This window comes from Perna viridis, chromosome 15, assembly GCF_037379345.1.
Source record: "Perna viridis isolate PV_CMFRI_1.1 ecotype Kerala chromosome 15, ASM3737934v1, whole genome shotgun sequence".
Lineage (NCBI taxonomy): Eukaryota > Metazoa > Mollusca > Bivalvia > Mytilida > Mytilidae > Perna > Perna viridis.
In genome coordinates, this window is record NC_142459.1 from 9,955,513 (window position 1) to 9,976,189 (window position 20,677).

Genomic DNA, 20,677 nt, shown 5'->3' on the forward strand with positions numbered 1-20,677 from the left:
GTTAAACCCCAACAATCAATCAATCAATCACCACCTGTTACGCTCTGAATATTATTATTTGTGTACAAGTATTTTTTGACCTCTAGGTGTAATTGCATTTCTTTTGACTCGCCCACCACCTGTCACGCTCCCCGAATATACAACATGATCATATATATATACCATTCAATTATACAAGACACATCCATCAATGAATGTGAATCTGGACATAAACACTCCATGTGTCCAGTCCACTTGTACATGTTTACCCGTACATGCATATAATTCAATTTATAGTTAACATAGACAATATTAATTCTTAAAGTCATTATACATTCCTCCCTTCCTCAACAATAACAATTTAATCAATAATGTCTAAGTACTGTCCTATCATATTTCCTCCCTTTCTCAAAGAATTATCGTAGATAATTCAGCAACAGGCCGGTGGTAGTACTCGCTAATTGTGTACAGTCAAGTTTATTTTGAAAAATCCGTCACCAGAAACTGGGCACACATCAAATGAGAAAAGTTATATAAAGATGAATGTCAATGTCCGACACCGCATGAAGATGATAAATGAAGTTCCGATCCTATCGTTACTGGAACATCAAGTTCAATAATATAATAACAGATCAATGAGTTTATTTACAAATCATCTGCGCTCCAGCTCTCCTCTGCTCCATGATTACAAATGTAAACGTTTGTTTATACAGTTACAAAGTCACCAACACCGTCAACTGCGCCCCAGCTCTCCTTTGCTCCATGATTATATAATGTTACAAACTCACTAACGCCGTCTACTGCGCTCCATGATTATGTAGTATCGTTCATTGTGTGAGGCTGCCATAGTCGTCTCCCAGGTAATTGGCAGCACCGCAAAATTGTTATCCATTGTGTTTTGTCTCGAACGAAGGATATATCTTGGAGACTGTTTTCATGACCACTTGTTCAACTTTGTTTTCGTCTAAGTCGCAGTATCGTCTATTACGTAACCCAGAGTCACCATCTGTCGACACCGTTGGGACCAGTTTATATCCATTTTCAGCTGCTTTATGTTCGTCAGATCTGCCTCTTTTTCCTGGCCAACCATGAGTGTCTGCAAAAACTAGCTTGTCGACAATAACAAAATATTCCAACCCCAATTAATATGGCAATTAACAATGAGATACCTGCATACCCCCAATTTGGAATTTGAAAACTAGTATCTATTGTTTGTAAATCTTTTAACTGATTGATTAAATTCGCCATTGGTATGGTTTCCATATGTTGCAATGTGTTAGGAAGCTCATCAATAGTAAAATTAGGCAAAGCTAAATGAAAAGGTTGCCATATTGTGAATTCAGACACATTGTAAAGTTCAATTAATCTTTGTAATGGTTGTGAACTTTGAAAACGGTCTTCACCCTTGTAATATGGTAAAAGTGTTAAAGAATCACTATTAGCAGAACAAGAAGTTTGTAACTTCACTAATCCAATAGGTGGATTTATTCTTATGGTAGATAATTGGGAAGGATGACGACAAACTACAGAGAGTCTTAATCTTTTTTGTGTGGCTATTACCCAAAGACCTTCCCGTATGTGATCTGCCATAGGTAGAATCGAATTAGGATAAATGAGTGTTTGGCAACGTGTATTTAAGATATTTTTGTTTTTCATGAAAAGAGTAATAATGCATGTCTTACTTAAGTTTACTGGGTAGACTGGACTTTAAATGTTGCAAAATCCGACTAATGGATTGGAACATTGTTTTAATTCATCTGAAGTTAACAACACATATTGCGTTCTAGCCTTATTAACTGCCAATACATTACTTTCTAATTTATACTTCGCAATCAGTGATAATCTACCAATACGATTAGACATCGTAGGAATAGGTAAATTGTGGGCTGAAAAATTTCTAATTCTCCTTGATAATCAAGCAAAGGTAAAGAAAAAATAATTTTATCATCTTGAATTAAAGTTGAACATGTTAGAGATTTATAATAATTCCACAAGTCCTTTTTGGGATCGGAAGATAATTGTTAAAATGAAGGTAAATGACCTTGAACGTCCAGTAACAGGCGTAATAAGTGAAGGTGATAAATGGCCTAAAGATAGCATGTTTAATTGAAGTTTAAAATTATCTAAATAGACTAAACCTTTTTCAATCATAAAATGAAGTTCTTTAACTAAATCCCGCAAATGAAAACTAAGTACCATGAAATTTTCTACACTTACAATATGTTTCTTGAAAAGTTCAGTATTGTTTTGCAGACGACCTATGAGACCCCTATACTTAGTGACCAATGAATTCAAAAGTTCCCTATTTTGGAAGACCTCATTTCTCGTAATATTTAAAATTGAGATACTTTCGGACACTACCTGTGTAATCTTGTTTTGATTACGGGCCAAATTACCAATATTGCGCCGAATAGAACTCAAATCAGACTCAGAGACTGTACCAAATAGAAAACTTAAAGCTTTACCTATGATTGGAATAAGGCTTCTTTTCCTTCTATCCCCTAAGATGCTAAAATCAACGAAACTATCTTGAATTAGTTGTTTAGTAGTATTTAATCTCGCAATTTCAACAGTAAGTGACGAATAAGCAGATAACACTTCCGCATACAAAGGATTGGTACGATCAACTGCTAAATTTAACATTTGACGAACTGCAATGATTGATTATTGTTGTTTATTGCCGTTTCGGCGACCAGGGCCATATCACGGCAAGAACATTTAATGCAAGGAAAATATTAAAATTAAGATCAAAGTCTCTTCATAAAATAATGAAATTAAAACAAGCAGCTATTTACATATAAAAAGGTACATAAAAGGTGAACCTAAGACATAAAATACATATAGAAACATAAATTCGATAAGACATTTAAAATATTGAAAAACTAAGGAAGGTATCCAATTTAGATTTTATTAAATAAACCGATGTCCCGCAAGAAATCGATGATGTTTTCAGATGAAATGGTCTTGAACAAATCAAACATATTGGCGCAGTCAAAATAATTTTGTCTGGTGTTGGCAATGATACCCTGACCTAAATATATGGATAATGAATCTAGAAAGGACTGAAAAGGTTGTAAATCTATGACAAACGTAACTAGCCATTGTGACTTGCTCATGGTGACCGTATTAACCTTTTGGAAAACTACATTTTCATGAATCGTAACGCCTACCGCACCTCCAATGAGCAGGAAGACAACCAGATGGAACACCACCATCTCTACAATAAACAAGACCAATAACTAACAAAATTATACACACTAACCAATTAAAAGAACACGACATAATAATTAAACCATTCCAAAAGTAAGACCATAATAACAAGGTGCAAACATGAAAGCGAGGGTGACGCCTAACTAAAATTAAAATCACTAGTAATACAAAGAATACACGAATGGTAGGAAAAACCAATTTCTTTATTCGACAAATGTCACACTAGGATAGTGGAAAGAGTAATGTTGAAACACATTACTATCATTATTTGTTCCGACTCTTTGAGCTGTCTTTTGGCAATTAAGAATCACAAACTGAAAAACACTCTTATCTTACAAATTTTATATTTTATTCATCGACTTCGGGAATTCGATATAGAGATTGTTTTTCTCTGGGTACCCAGTCATGAACACACTCAATTCCATAAAACCTGATCTAGGCGTTCATCAATCCGGGTCGGGCAATCGCAAAGAGCAAGTGGTCATGACTAGATGCCGCATTGGACATTCTAGATTTACACATGGCCATTTGCTTGTTGGTGATCCTCTTCCACCTGAGTGTATCCCATGTGATTGCCCTTTCTCTATCAAACATGTTCTTCTGGATTGTGTGGATTTTGCCAACACCAGGCAAAATTATTTTGACTGCGCCAATATGTTTGATTTGTTCAAGACCGTTTCATCTTAAAACATTATCGATTTCTTGCGGGACATCGGTTTATTTAATAAAATCTAAATTGGATACCTTCCTTGATTTTTCAATATTTTAAATGTTTCATCGAAGTTATGTTTCTATATGTATTTTATGTCTTAGGTTCACCTTTTATGTACCTTTTTATATGTAAATAGCTGTTTGTTTTAATTTAATTATTTTATGAAGAGACTTTGATCTTGCTTTTAATATTTTCCTTGCATTAAATGTTCTTGCCGTGATATGGCCCTGGTCGCCGAAACGGCAATAAACAACAACAATCAATCAATCATTACGCCGGCGTCCGCAAAATGGCTCCGCGGTTGGCAGTATGGGACCTGTTGGCTCGACAAGTGTTTAACCGTACCGAAACACGCAAACACTCACGGAATTTGTGAATTGTTCTTGGGTGGTGGAGAGACCCCCAATATCGAAGGGTCTCCTCGTACACTTCCCTGACGGCCAGTATGTTCCGCCGAATGCCATGGTAAGCCCGAAAGAATACCACGCGACTCCGAATAGCCACAGGCCGAAGGCAGTGCTCATCAACCAAATCAGTATCGAAAGATACACAGGCCGCGACCGCGATCTGTAATTCAAAATTACAATCTCGCACCCGACGCCTGTGCTCAGCCTTCGTCTGATCTGGATGACCCCCACGAGACATCATCCAAATGATACCTGTAATTTCCGGAGGCAGAATACCCCTGAAAATAACACAAAGTTCGTGTAAGGGAATGAACACATTCAACACCCTGTTTACCATCGTCGTCGGTGTCGGCTGGCGGTGCAGCCAGGTCCACATTGCTTCCTTGTCCGCCAGGTAATGCGCGAGGGTCTCCCTTCGACCACACAGCCCATATCTTCTCTGCCATCGCCTCATCCGATCTTCCACCTCATCGATCTCTGTCTGGCTCACGTCCGGCAATCCTCTCCCGGGTTGAATAAGATATGCTGCCAATAGCGTCAACTTGACTGGATCACACGCATTAAAGGATGGTGCCATCTGCATAAATGATACACTAACCCAATGTTATAACAACAGATAATTTCTAAAACTTTGGCGAAATGCCAACGAGTTCAACTGAATTCGATCTGAACCACCATTTTCTAGTTAATTTTAAGGAACCATAACGAATGATTTCAAAATGAATAAAAAATAAAACAATGAAAATGAATGATATGACTACAATGAAAACTTTTGTGAACATCTGAATTGTTCACAGACAACTGTGCACAATGAAATTGACAATAGAACTACAAGATCAACATGACAATGAATTAAACGCACTGCAAAGCAATCTTTTGCAAGACATCTAAAGTCAATTTCAACGTCTCATTCCCTTTTGTTATGTTTCTACATATATTTTATGTCTTAGGTTCACCTTTTATGTACCTTTTTATATGTAAATAGTTGTTTGTTTTAATTTCATTATTTCATGCAGAGACTTTGATCATGCTTTTAATATTTTCCTTGCATTAAATGTTCTTGCCGTGATATGGCCTAGGTCGCCGAAACGGCAATAAACAACAACAATCAATCAATCAATCATTCCCTTTTGAGGATTTATGATGACGACGTTTCTTACGTGATGGAAGTATATGTTTTGGAGTAACAGCATCCACTGCTTGAAGGCCTGGTTGATCCCGTTGAACCGACCTTCGACGAAACGGATTCTGAAATAAACTTATCTGAGTGTGTTGAAGAAAAAGGAGAAGAATATTCACCAGATGAAGTTGTAGTACTTACTTCCGTATCGGTATCTATATCAGTCTCAGAAGGAGATTTCTGCTTAATTTTGATACCTTTTACGAATGGAGTTGAAAAGCGCTTAGCTAATGGGGTGTCATCTTCAGACGACGAAGTGGATTCCTCTTTAACAACCCGTTTGTGTCTCTTTGGTTTAATTAATTGAGCCAAGGGAATATTATCATCTGACGTAATCGCGTCGTCATTTGGTAGATCTGAACTTCCTGAGTCTGACTCGCCTTGACTATCCATTTCTGACGTCTCTGGAGGTACTACATACCTAGCTTTACGTAATTTTCTTCCTGTGACTTTTGGTATTTCCCATTCGAACGGTGCTAATCTTAAATGTTCAGCATGAGCTTTAGTAGTACTGTTATCTAACTGATTCTTAAAAGTAAAAGGATCTTTCTTTTCAATAATCCGAAAATACGGCCGCCAGTTGCCTTATAACTTAGTTGTTTTGCGATGATTTTTGTAATACACGGGATCGCCAATTTGAAATGCCACGATCTTAGCCCCTTTGTTGGCATTTTTCGCCTGTTTCCTTTTAGATTTTTTCATGATCTTGTAAGTTTCCAGAAAAGTACGATGTTGATTTTGGAGGATAATTTTATGAAACTCTTCACCCTCATATTTTCGACGAGGTTTTAACAAATTATCTAAAGGAAGAACACAATCACTATTAAATAAAGCAAAAAAAATGGAGATTGTCTAAAAGACTCATTGACATTGAAACGAATGGCTGCCAAAGCATGGTTTAAATGTAAATCCCAAGAGTGCACATCGTCTGCAATTAATTTAGATAACGCTCTATTTTGGCATTACTTTGAGGATGGTAAAAACTGGTTTTAACATGTTCTATTCGCATTTCCTTAAGAGTGTCTTTCATCATACTATTACAATTTTCAAGACCATTGTCGTCCCGTGCAGGTCCGGGTGTTAAAAGAATAGGCCTGCAGCACCGCTAAGCTTGTCGTAAAAGGCGACTAAATAGTGCTCAGAACCCTAGCAGGGGGCTAGAGGGCCCTGCCCACAGAGCAACTGGAATGTGTGCCCCAGGTGGTGGAATGGGGTACCCCTGGCGTGTTACATGCTGGGGTTGTCAGGCTATAATACGGAAAACCTGACCGCATACCATAGTGGTGCACCGTGTTGGAAAAGATGCCACGTTCCTCGCACGTTAAAGAACCCTGCTGTGGTATTCGATAGGAGTAGGAACCTTTGCGCTCCGCCACAGGAGGCCAAATTGCCCGACCTTACCCATACCCCCTTTTTCCAGTGGCAATCAAAATTTGTCGACCCTATTATCGTTGTGTCCCATCCTTTTTTTCATTTCATGTTCATTTTATCATCCATTTCATGTTAATCGTCTGAATACAGCTGAAATATTGCTGCTCGGACGTTAAACCCCAACAAACAAAACAAACAAGACCATTGTCAGTTGTTATTTGCAAAGGACAACCATACCTGTTGATAGTATGCTCAACCAACAGCTCAATGACATTGTCAGCATTCTTAGAGTTTACTGCAAAGGCTTCAGGATAACCACTGTATAAATCAATAAAACCAATGACCTACCTGTTTCCGGTAAGAGTAGTCGGATAAGGTCCACTGAGGTCTAGGCCAATACAAGCAAATGGATAAGGTGGTATGCCAGTCTGCTGTACTGGTGGTTTGATTTTCTTCAAATTTCTAGTCTGACATGATACACAAATAGAAATATTATTAAACAAATGTTTGTACATATTAGGCCAATAGTATTTACTTTTCAGTGCATCAAACATTCTGTCCGAACCTGGATGACCCATGTTATCGTGAAACGCCTTGAAAACAATTTCATGCATGTGTGAAGGAACGTACAAGCGCATTGTCGGGGCTGTGTCATTATTTGACAAAAAATATAAACGACCATCTTCAGCTACAATAAACTTAGTTTGAACGCTATTCTTTGCTTTGCCAGTTAACAGATCGTCTCTCAATTTAACAATGGTCTGATCTTTCGCTTGCTCAGCTTCCAAATCTATTGTATCCAACTCGTCAGAACGATTATCATGACTAAAATCTAGATTTTGCGTATCACATGTGGCAAACTGTTTTGGCTCAAAATGATTAGAATTCAAAGTTTTGACTTGAAAAGCATTATCACTTATATCGAGTTCCTGATAATTCTCATTACTATCAACAGCAGCGCTGTCTGCGGGCAACCGTGAAAGAAAATCCGCCACTAAATTGTTTTTGCCTGCAATATATTCAATTGTAACTAGAAATATAAGTAGCCCAGAGCTGAATGCGCTTGTTTTGAATGGTCGAGTCAAAAATATAACGCAACGGTTGATGGTCTGTTCTAATAACAAATCTTGCCCCATGCAAATAATGATCCAATTTTTGTAAAGCATAAAATATACTGAAACTTTCTTTTTCAATGGTACTGTATCTAACCTGGGATTCATTTAATTTGTGTGATAAAAAATATATGGGTTTCTCAAGCATTGGTCCATTTGGCATCTCGACTAACTGAGATAAAACTGCCCTTACACAATATTTGCTTGCGTCAGTTGTGAGTATAAAATCTTTTGACAAATCTGGGTGATTTAACAATGGAACTGCGCATAACTTGGACTTTTAATAAATCAAAAGCTTTCTGTTGTTCTTCAGACCATACAAACTTTACTTTTTTGTAGGAACTTTTGCGCTCCGCCACAGGAAGGTAAATTGCCCGACCTTACCCATCCCCCCTTTTTTTAGTGGCAATCAAAATTTGTCGACCCTGTTGTCCTTGTGACCCATCCTTTTTTTATCATTTCATGTTCATTTTATCATCCATTTCATGTTCATTGTCTGAATATAGCTGAAATATTGCTGCTCGGACGTTAAACCCCAACAAACAAACAACTGAAATTATGAGGTTGCCCTAAAGGTAATTTAGAGGAAGATCTACAAAATTCCACATTATGTCCAAACTTATTACACTTAGTACACCTTTGAAAGCTATCAACCTCAATGGGTTCGTGTGAGGATTCTTCATGATCAACATTGTGATTATAGGGACGCCTATACTGCCTATCAAAGCGTTGCCTAGCATTAGGGTCACGTGACTGAGACCAGTGATGAACTCTATCTGTTCTTAATGAAAATCGTTGCCTTAAATTTTGTTCTTGAGTGGCACTTTTAACAGCTGTTGCAAAATCAGCAGGATTTTCCCTCATTAATTTCAATCTAAGTGAATCTTCTAATAACCCATCAATAAAAATTCCCAAATTTCATGTTCATAAGCATCAATTCCCCCCGGCAGATCACCATATGCTTCCTCGGCCAGATTTAATAACCTTTCAGAAAACAATTGAACATTTTCATCATATTTTTGCCTAATTCTTCTTAGCGTGGTTCCCGCGAAATGAGCATCAGAAACAGTACCAAAACGAGCATTCAATTCTTTCTTTAACCCGTCCCAAGTTTCTTCTGGAAAATTCGTAAGCCTACGTTGAATTGTGTCACTTACATAACCCTTCGAAGTCAAGAAAGCTAATTGTTTAATTTCAATAGCAGGTATCTTACTGATAAAAGCATGTTTTTCTAGAGCCTTAACCCAACCTTTAAAATCTTTTGAATCCCCATAAAAAAGTTTAATACGGTTAAGAAGTTTGTACATTAACTGAATTCGACAAGCTAGCTAATTGTGCAGTCGCCCCGTGCAGGTCCGGGTGTTAAAAGAATAGACCTGCAGCAGCGCTAAGCTTGTCGTATAAGGCGACTAAATAGTGCTCAGAAACCTAGCCGGGGGCTAGGCGCTCTGCCCACAGAGCAACTGGGATGTGTGCCCCAGGTGGTGGAATGGGGTACCCCTGGCGTGTTGCATGCTGGGGTTGTCAGGCTATAATACGGAAAACCTGACCGCAAACCATAGTGGTGCACCGTGTTGGGAAAGATGCCACGTTCCTCGCACGTTAAAGAACCCTGCTGTGGTATTCGATAGGAGTAGGAACCTTTGCGCTCCGCCACAGGAGGCTAAATTGCCCGACCTTACCCATCCCCCTTTTTCCAGTGGCAATCAAAATTTGTCGACCCTATTATCCTTGTGACCCATCCTTTTCTTTTCATTTCATGTTCATTTTATCATCCATTTCATGTTCATTGTCTGAATATAGCTGAAATATTGCTGCTCGGACATTAAACCCCAACAAACAAACAAACAAACTAATTGTGCAGTCAAACCATCAAATGGATTTTGGTCAGTCATTTTAACAAAACAAAATCTAACATAACATTAAAGCGACTTACTTTCAGGAACGAACTGTCACGGCACCAAAAATATGTGGTAGAGCCTGGTACGGACTATAATTCCAAGACGTGTAAAACTGACTGCAACGTTTATTACAAGAGTAAAAGCGAGCTCTCTGAACATACAACATGTTCAAATATATATACTATTCAATTATACAAGACACATCCATCAATCAATGTGAATCTGGACATAAACACCCCACGTGTCCAGTTCACGCGCCGATCCACCACCTGTGTACAAGCATTCTCTTGACCTCTAGGTACAATTGCATTTCTCCTGACTCGCTCACCACCTGTTACGCTCTGAATATTATTATTATTATTTGTGTACATTTCTTTTGACTTGCCCACCACCTGTCACGCTCCCCGAATATACAACATGATCATATATATATATACCATTCAATTATATAAGACACAATCAATGTGAATCTGGACATAAACACTCCATGTGTTCAGTCCACCCGTACATGCATATAATTCAATTTATAGTTAACATAGACAATATTAATTCACCTTTTATGTACCTTTTTATATGTAAATAGCTGTTTGTTTGTTTTAATTTCATTATTTTATGAAGATACTTTGATCTTGCTTTTAATGTTTTCCTTGCATTAAATGTTCTTGCCGTGATATGGCCCTGGTCGCCGAAACGGCAATAAACAACAATCAATCATAACTTGAAACAGATTCCATTTGTCAAAATGAATTTCTTCCATTCAGATAAAGGCTTCTTACGGAAAGTATTACAGTCATTTAAAGAATGAGCAGTCTTATGCATCGGATACATCAATGTTTGTGTATTTTCTTTGACGTTAGTAACAACTGTAGTATCAGTTTTGCGTGCACTTATAACTTCCCTTTTTTGACCTTTTCGTTGAGTGGACTGATTTGTTAGCCTATCAGTATGTCCAAAGTTGAAGCTTGGATCATTTTTCATTTCAGCTAGGCTATGAATAAAGTCATGAAAGAATGTAAATGGTGGGTATGCTGTTTTTTCCTAGCGCTTGTACCTTGTGGCTTCATTAGTCCATTTATCCTGTAAGTTTCTTGGTAACTTACTCACTAGAGCATTTACGCCGGTCGAGGAATCAAAATGGGAAAACACGGTGGCGTATTGCGTTTGAGATTTTACAGAGCTTATTTCCGATACAAGATCCGCCAATTCATACAATCGACTGTTCTCAACGTTTGATATTACCGGAAACGAGACAATGCGCTGTTTCAGAAATGATTCCACTTTTTCCGGAGCACCAAAACTCAGGTCAAGTCGTTCCCAAATTTTCCGCACAGTTCCATCTGGATTGCCGGCATTGTACGCTCTCAAAGTAGATGCCTGTTTTGAGGAGTCTGGACCAAGGTAACGAATTAGTAAATCAAGCTCCTCTGTCGGTGACACATCAAGCTCGGTCATAATGCCCTTAAAGCTCAGCTTCCATGCCATATAGTGCATAGGATTGTCATTATACTTGTTGAGTCTTGATAAAATTAAGTCCTTCTTTATCAAAAAACGACAAAATTCATTAGCAGAAGATGACAAAGTGTTATCGATGTTGAGGCGGGCTAGTGGTGGCCGATCTGAACGAATAGATCTATCCAAGTAATTAGGTGGATGAACAGTTCCATTTGGCTTAGTTTCAAATTGAATAGTTTGAGGTCCAACATTTGATATAATGCCATTTTGATCGGTTTCATTTGCACAGGTGAGTGACTGATGTTCCTCATGTCTAGGTATGAATGACTCAACAGTTGGATCAAGAATTGCAGTCCCGGGTCGATCAGCATTACCAGATTTTGAAGATATAAACATAGGCCTTGTTTGAGATTCGTTCTGATGATATGGTGTAATGTGTGTGAATTTTACAGTTGTCTGATCGGGGATAGTGCTGGATTGATTGGAATCTCCTTGTTCATCAAGACGTACACTTTTACCATCAAACGTTAAACTGTTTACATATCTTCTCTTGTAGCTACAAGTACTTGGTGCAAGAGATGATCGAGAATCTTGCATTACAGTAACTTCCTTTTTCCATCATTTCGACGTCACACTGAGCTCTCTTCAGTTTTAACAAAGAGTCTAAATCTGCTATTTGCTTTTCGATAACACTTTCTTGTTCTAAGTATTTCAAACGAACACGACTAGCTTTCAAGCTAGCTTGTTTGGTTAACAATACATTAGTTCTACTGCTCCTAGATTTCATAGAGTCTGATCAAGAAGAAGCAGGCCTTGATGAAGTTTGTTGAACAACTGTTGGTAGTTTTTGAGCAGATGAGTGATCTGTACTTTTCGGAAATCGAGAACTTTCCAACTGTCCGTCGAACTGCGAAATAATTTGATCGATGGCAGCAAGATGTTCATCAACAACTCTGGAATATGCCTTCTGATGACTTTCCATTTCCCCCAGCCTCAACATGGGCGTTGTGGATTTGCTCATGGCTGACAGGTCGAAGATCTTTTACTGTGCAGTTACAAGCCACAAATATTCTATTTTGTAGTGTTTATTGCCTCCTCACTCGAGGATAAAAGATCTTTGGTACATCAAGCATGGCAAATTAAGGTTAATTTCATGGGAAATCTTTGGCCGGAAATTGTACCAAACAAGTAAAAATTCTAACTTTAGAGTCAAAACCAGAAACGCTCTTCCGGAAACATAACACAAATAGAAACATAATCTTCGATAAAACATGTAAAATATTGAAAAATCAAAGAAGGTATCCAATTTAGATTTTATTAAATAACCCGCAAGAAATCGATAATGTTTTTAGATGAAACGGTCTTGAACAAATCAAACATATTGGCGCAGTCAAAATAATTTGCCCCTCTGTGGATCGCTATCCTTGTCGTTGTAGGGGGGGGCTTGCGTGCCTCAGTGATCCTAAGAGCTATGCCAGCTGGAGTTTTTTCTCCTGGTAGGGTTTGCCGTGAGTTGCAACCCGTGAGTTATTGGTGGGCGAGGAGGTCCTAGTGGATGAAGCTCGTATCTAGACTCCAGTCGAGCCCCGTGCAGGTCCGGGTGTTAAAAGAATAGACCTGCAGCAGCGCTAAGCTTGTCGTATAAGGCGACTAAATAGTGCTCAGAAACCTAGCCGGGGGCTAGGCGCTCTGCCCACAGAGCAACTGGGATGTGTGCCCCAGGTGGTGGAATGGGGTACCCCTGGCGTGTTGCATGCTGGGGTTGTCAGGCTATAATACGGAAAACCTGACCGCAAACCATAGTGGTGCACCGTGTTGGGAAAGATGCCACGTTCCTCGCACGTTAAAGAACCCTGCTGTGGTATTCGATAGGAGTAGGAACCTTTGCGCTCCGCCACAGGAGGCTAAATTGCCCGACCTTACCCATCCCCCTTTTTCCAGTGGCAATCAAAATTTGTCGACCCTATTATCCTTGTGACCCATCCTTTTCTTTTCATTTCATGTTCATTTTATCATCCATTTCATGTTCATTGTCTGAATATAGCTGAAATATTGCTGCTCGGACATTAAACCCCAACAAACAAACAGACTCCAGTCGTGACGTAACCCCCGTGTCATCGATGGCTGGATCATCGAGGATACGGCTGTATATGCCACTCGGCTCTTAGGTCATCTAAACGGGAGATCGGATGGACCCGGTTCGATCAATCGGCTGGTCACGCCATGCCCTTCATTTGTCCACCTGCTTTACTGATGGCATTTTGTTAAATCCAATGTTTCTAAGATTTTCAAAAGCTTACAAATGGCAAATGAAGAAGGCGGTGGCTCATGGGTCAATCGAGTAGTACGCTGTCTATGCGCCATTGATAGATACCCTCTGTTCGAGTATGTCGTCTCTGGAATCCCTGATGCTATCTGCTGGAAATCCGTAGTCCTAGCATCGCCCGTGTTGGCACTCGGTGGCGGGTGGGGAACAGAGACGATGAAATTTACTAAAACTTAACATGGCGACAAAAAACAACGGGGAGTTAAATGTTTCTTATTCAAAAAAACGAAAAAGTGATGTCTGCAATTCTTCTGACGAAAAATGTTAATGACCTTTCTCCTTTTTTAATACAGAAAACTATCAAGGGTGTAGCTGGTGATGTTAAAGATACAAAGAAAATAAGATCAGGAATTTTAATTGAATGCCTCAGACCTGGCCAATCATCAAATTTGTTAAAATTAACCAGGATTGGTGACCTTGATGTGGTTTCATCTGCACACAAGTCACTAAATCAGTCACAGGGTGTCCTTAAATACCGGGGTCGAGACCTCGACGCCTTGACTGATGAAGAGATCTGTGAGGAACTGAAATCACAAGGCGTTAAGTCAGTGAAAAGATTTACTTCTCGACGTGCAGATACAACCACACCAATGAGAACAATCCTGTTAACATTTAGTTCCACTTCAGTGCCATATCATGTCTTCAGGCTGAAAACCACTAATTCCACTTCCCATAGGCTTCTATGCTAATTTCACAATATTCAATGGCTTCTCTGGACTTTACCTTAACTTTAACCTGCAGATGACTATATATCAGCATGATTCTACATATGTCAGCTCACAATCCTCAGAATGGCATGTGGGGTTAGCAGACTTGCAGTGCAGTACTGGTCACCGGAAGTGAAGGGTCTATAAATAGCATGGGAAATCCCAGTGTTTTCACAAGATAGGGGTACATTTAAAAATCATTATGGAGATTAGGCTTCACATCACAAGAAGCAAAATTCACCTATAAAATGTACAGAAATGTTTTTCCTTTCAGAAACTGTTTAAATTTTTTAAATAAGATGAGAACTTTTTTCACAGCACTATGAGGAACAGAGGTAATTTCTGCGTAGGACTATTTTTGCGTACGTTCCAAATGCTCATTGGTTGAATTGGTGGTCTGTAACCTAAAGAGTCACTTTTTGTCTTAGAAAAAATTAATAACTATACAGGTATCTTCCTACACACATACTGAATGCATCTGCAAAGTTTCAGTGAAATGTGACAAGAACTTTTTTAAATATTTGATTTTTAAATATAGGGTAACCAAGTTGTGCGAGCAAAAAAGTGACAATATTCTACCATACTGAAATGCATTAAATATTTGCAAAGAACTTTTTCTGACTTTTCAAATAAAAAACATCAACAACAACTTGTTTTTTAACAATATTAATGAAGAAATAGTTTTAAAAGTAATCATTTTCTGAGAAATTGGTCTATTTTTAAAAATTTATTTCTGACATGCCTCCCCCTTTTTCTTGATCACATGTCAAAAATCCTAAATCTTTAAATTTTCACAAAAGGTGATATATTTGGCTTTAAATTTGTAAATTCAGTGTTTTCACATTAAAACATGACCAGTAAAGGGCACCTAAAGCAAAAAAAGTGCTCAATAATGGATTTTCCATGTTGCCATAGGGGAATGCTTATATGGCCTTAACCGCAGTAATGAAAGTGAGTTTTTCCTCATTTCTAACCTAATTTTTGCTCAAATCTACACAAAACTTGATTTCAAGTGCTTATTACTACCATATTTAGGTAAATATAGCCCTCAAAGTTTAATATTTGATATTTTTACTAAATTTTCTATACTTTTTACAAGATAGGACATAAAAATCAGCCAAAAAGACCAATTTTCCATAATTTGGACCTATAACTTAAAAAAATGCATATTTTGAAGGATTTTTGTAGTGTATTCCTGTCATGGCAAAGTTAACAAGATCTTCAAGTAGTTTAAAGCTATTTCAAGAAACTTTTCATTTTGCCATGGCTTCATCTTAAGGCTAAAAACCACTAATTCCACTTCCCATAGGCTTCTATGCTAATTTCACAATATTCAATGGCTTCTCTGGACTTTACCTTAACTTTAACCTGCAGATGACTATATATCAGCATGATTCTACATATGTCAGCTCACAATCCTCAGAATGGCATGTGGGGTTAGCAGACTTGCAGTGCAGTACTGGTCACCGGAAGTGAAGGGTCTATAAATAGCATGGGAAATCCCAGTGTTTTCACAAGATAGGGGTACATTTAAAAATCATTATGGAGATTAGGCTTCACATCACAAGAAGCAAAATTCACCTATAAAATGTACAGAAATGTTTTTCCTTTCAGAAACTGTTTAAATTTTTTAAATAAGATGAGAACTTTTTTCACAGCACTATGAGGAACAGAGGTAATTTCTGCGTAGGACTATTTTTGCGTACGTTCCAAATGCTCATTGGTTGAATTGGTGGTCTGTAACCTAAAGAGTCACTTTTTGTCTTAGAAAAAATTAATAACTATACAGGTATCTTCCTACACACATACTGAATGCATCTGCAAAGTTTCAGTGAAATGTGACAAGAACTTTTTTAAATATTTGATTTTTAAATATAGGGTAACCAAGTTGTGCGAGCAAAAAAGTGACAATATTCTACCATACTGAAATGCATTAAATATTTGCAAAGAACTTTTTCTGACTTTTCAAATAAAAAACATCAACAACAACTTGTTTTTTAACAATATTAATGAAGAAATAGTTTTAAAAGTAATCATTTTCTGAGAAATTGGTCTATTTTTAAAAATTTATTTCTGACATGCCTCCCCCTTTTTCTTGATCACATGTCAAAAATCCTAAATCTTTAAATTTTCACAAAAGGTGATATATTTGGCTTTAAATTTGTAAATTCAGTGTTTTCACATTAAAACATGACCAGTAAAGGGCACCTAAAGCAAAAAAAGTGCTCAATAATGGATTTTCCATGTTGCCATAGGGGAATGCTTATATGGCCTTAACCGCAGTAATGAAAGTGAGTTTTTCCTCATTTCTAACCTAATTTTTGCTCAAATCTACACAAAACTTGATTTCAAGTGCTTATTACTACCATATTTAGGTAAATATAGCCCTCAAAGTTTAATATTTGATATTTTTACTAAATTTTCTATACTTTTTACAAGATAGGACATAAAAATCAGCCAAAAAGACCAATTTTCCATAATTTGGACCTATAACTTAAAAAAATGCATATTTTGAAGGATTTTTGTAGTGTATTCCTGTCATGGCAAAGTTAACAAGATCTTCAAGTAGTTTAAAGCTATTTCAAGAAACTTTTCATTTTGCCATGGCTTCATCTTAAGGCTAAAAACCACTAATTCCACTTCCCATAGGCTTCTATGCTAATTTCACAATATTCAATGGCTTCTCTGGACTTTACCTTAACTTTAACCTGCAGATGACTATATATCAGCATGATTCTACATATGTCAGCTCACAATCCTCAGAATGGCATGTGGGGTTAGCAGACTTGCAGTGCAGTACTGGTCACCGGAAGTGAAGGGTCTATAAATAGCATGGGAAATCCCAGTGTTTTCACAAGATAGGGGTACATTTAAAAATCATTATGGAGATTAGGCTTCACATCACAAGAAGCAAAATGCACCTATGAAATGTACAGAAATGTTTTTCCTTTCAGAAACTGTTTAAATTTTTTAAATAAGATGAGAACTTTTTTCACAGCACTATGAGGAACAGGGGTAATTTCTGCGTAGGACTATTTTTGCGTACGTTCATTGGTTGAATTGGTGGTCTGTAACCTTCATTGGTCCATACAGGACAGCTGTCAGTCTGTATATTCCTAACCCACTTCGGTGTTTTAAATGCCAGAAGTTTGGGCATGGAAAGGGCCAGTGTAGAGGAAAACTGTTTTGTTTCCGATGCTCTGAAGAAGGACACGAGGGAATCGACTGCAGAAAAGATCTGAAATGCAGAAACTGTGAGGAAGCTCACATGTCATCATCTAAAGATTGCCCTCTTTATAAGAAAGAAAAAGATATTTTAAAGATAAAAACTGAAAACAAAATTTCATATAGTGAAGCTCGCCAGAAGTGGTCCCTTTCCAACAATTTTCTTGCATCTGGCAAAACATCTTATGCTAGTGTTGCAAAGCGTGCTTGTCCGTCCGGGTGTTAAAAGAATAGGCCTGCAGCAGCGCTAAGCTTGTCGTATAAGGCGACTAAATAGTGCTCAGAGGCCTGGCCGGGGGCTAGGCGCTCTGCCCACAGAGCAACTGGGATGTGTGCCCCAGGTGGTTGAATGGGGTACCCCTGGCGTGTTACATGCTGGGGTTGTCAGGCTACAATACGGAAAATCTGACCGCAAACCATAGTGGTGCACCGTGTTGGGAAAGATGCCACTTTCCTCGCACGTTAAAGAACCCTGCTGTGGTATTCGATAGGAGTAGGAACCTTTGCGCTCCGCCATAGGAGGCTAAATTGCCCGACCTTACCCATCCCCCCTTTTTCCAGTGGCAATCAAAATTTGTTGACCCTATTATCCTTGTGACCCATCCTTTCTTTTTTTCATTTCATGTTCATTGTCTGAATATAGCTGAAATATTGCTGCTCGGACGTTAAACCCCAACAAACATCGACTGTTGAGGTGCAGACGATCATGAGTTGGAAAGAGGATATCAATGGTCTTGCCAAACTGCCCACTGAGGTATCCACCAAAATAATGAAACCATCCAAAAAATGTTTAGAGGAAATTAAAAAGGCCAGAGCTAAGAAATCTCACCAATGTTCCCAGACTCAGTCATCCCAAAATTCCGGATCATCTTCAAAATCATCTCCATCATCACAACAGTCATCGTCTTCCAAATCTCAACAGAAGAATGTCCAACCCCCAAAAACGTTGGGGAATTTCCGTGTGGAGGACTTGGAGAAATCAAAGTCTAGGCGACAGATTGTGTCGCCTGTGGTGTCGGACTCGGATTCCGAATCTGACATGGAAACAACAGATCATGGACTTTGTCCAGGTGAAAACTGGCTGGGTCCCGACCTTGATGAGATTGACCAAACAGATCCTGTTGCCATGAAAAAATACAAGGAGCAGCGCGCTCAGTCAATTCGAATTGACCTTAATGGTGGCACTCGTACTAGAAGGTCATCGAGTCGTGGTCGCGGATCCAAGTCAGAGAAAATATCCCCCATTCGTCACCCATAAAAATGGCCAAATTACTTCAATGGAATTGTCGAGGTTTAAAGGCTAATATTTTGGAATTAACTCTTCTTATTCAGTCTATTTTACCAGTAGCATTATGTCTCCAGGAGACTCATTTAAAAGAAACGGATCAAATTTCCGTAAAAGGATATACAATGTGTAGTACATTTGCTGAGGGAAATGGACGAGCTGCTGGTGGATCTACCATTTTTATTAGGGACAGAGTAATACATGGTTCAGTTCCTTTAACTACCGATCTACAAGCAGTGGCCGTTCGGTTATCCCTTGATAAAACCATAACCGTTTGTTCCATTTACATTCCCCCAAATTCAATTTTGTGCAGAAATAAATTAGTTGATTTGGTTAAGCAGTTGCCCAAACCATTTATTATTTTGGGTGACTTTAATGCTCATAATCCTTTATGGGGAAGTAATCATACGAATGATAAAGGTAAAAAAGTTGAGGAGCTCCTTCAGCAAGAAGACTTGTGCATATTTAATGACGGATCTTCAACGTTCCTTCATTCAGGCAATGGATCGTATTCTTCTATTGATTTAAGCATTTGTGATCCTCTCGTACTTTCAGAGTTTACATGGCGAGTTCATGATGACTTGTGCGGGAGTGATCATTTTCCAATTATTTTGGAGCATTTATCCTCCAAAACGGAGGAACGTCAACCTCGTTTTAAACTTGAGAAAGCAGATTGGGCTTCATTTGAAGCCCACTGTCTTGAAGAATTACGATTAGAAGCGATGAAGGATGTTGAAGATCCCATTTTATTATTTACTGAAAGACTGACATCAATTGCTAATAAAACAATACCTAAAACCTCGACAAATCCAAAAAGGCCTAGTAAACCATGGTTTACTGATGAGTGCGACAAAGCGATCGAAGAACGCAACAAGGCCCATCGCCGGTTTGACAAAAATCCTACACCAGCAAATCTGTCAAACTTCCGAATATTTCGAGCAAAAGCTCGACGTACATGTAAACAAGCCAGACGAACCTCTTGGAAAAATTTTGTTTCTAGTATTAAATCTCACACTCCCCTCAATAAAGTATGGAATTTTATTAGAAAAGTAAAAGGAAAAAATTCGAATTCTTCAGTAAAACACCTTAAGGTTGGTAATACCACTCTAACCACCGAAAAAGATATCGCCAATAAGCTAGCTGAAACATTCGCTAAACATTCATCCTCATCTAACTACAAACAGGATTTTCAAAAAATTAAATCATCTGCAGAAAAGACAAAATTAAACTTCAAGTCAAATAATGCGGAATCTTACAACTCTCAATTTTCTATAGAGGAACTAAAATCGTCACTGGCTAAAGCCCACGATACAGCTAGTGGGCTAGATAATATTCACTATCAACTTTTGAAACATCTTCCTGATCCATCTCTACATACACTTCTTACGTTAATGAACGAGATATGGACTTCTGGTAATGTTCCGTCCATCTGGAAAACGGCTTCACTAGTCCCTATTCCAAAACCAGGAAAAGATCATACGGATCCTTCAAATTATCGCCCGATCGCATTGACAAGCTGCGTCTGCAAGACAATGGAACGAATGGTCAATGATCGCCTTGTGTGGTTCCTTGAGAAGCACAACTTACTCACTAATATTCAGTGTGGTTTTAGGCAAGGCAGAAGTACTCTTGACCATTTAGTCCGGTTTGAAACGCTCATCAGAAATGCATTTGCTAAAAATGAACATGTTGTGTCGGTCTTTTTCGATTTAGAAAAAGCCTATGACACGACGTGGAAATATGGTATTTTAAAAGATGTATTTGATATGGGGTTGAAAGGAAGACTTCCTCTGTTCTTGTCTAATTTTTT

At 38.3% G+C, this 20,677-nt stretch overlaps 1 protein-coding gene across 1 annotated transcript in view; it reads left to right on the forward strand.

Annotated features, from left to right (window-relative positions):
* The window catches only part of LOC148596872 (uncharacterized), a 416,353-nt gene that overhangs the window by 103,689 nt on the left and 291,987 nt on the right, over nucleotides 1–20,677 (forward strand). The gene's annotated exons all lie outside the window — the stretch shown is intronic.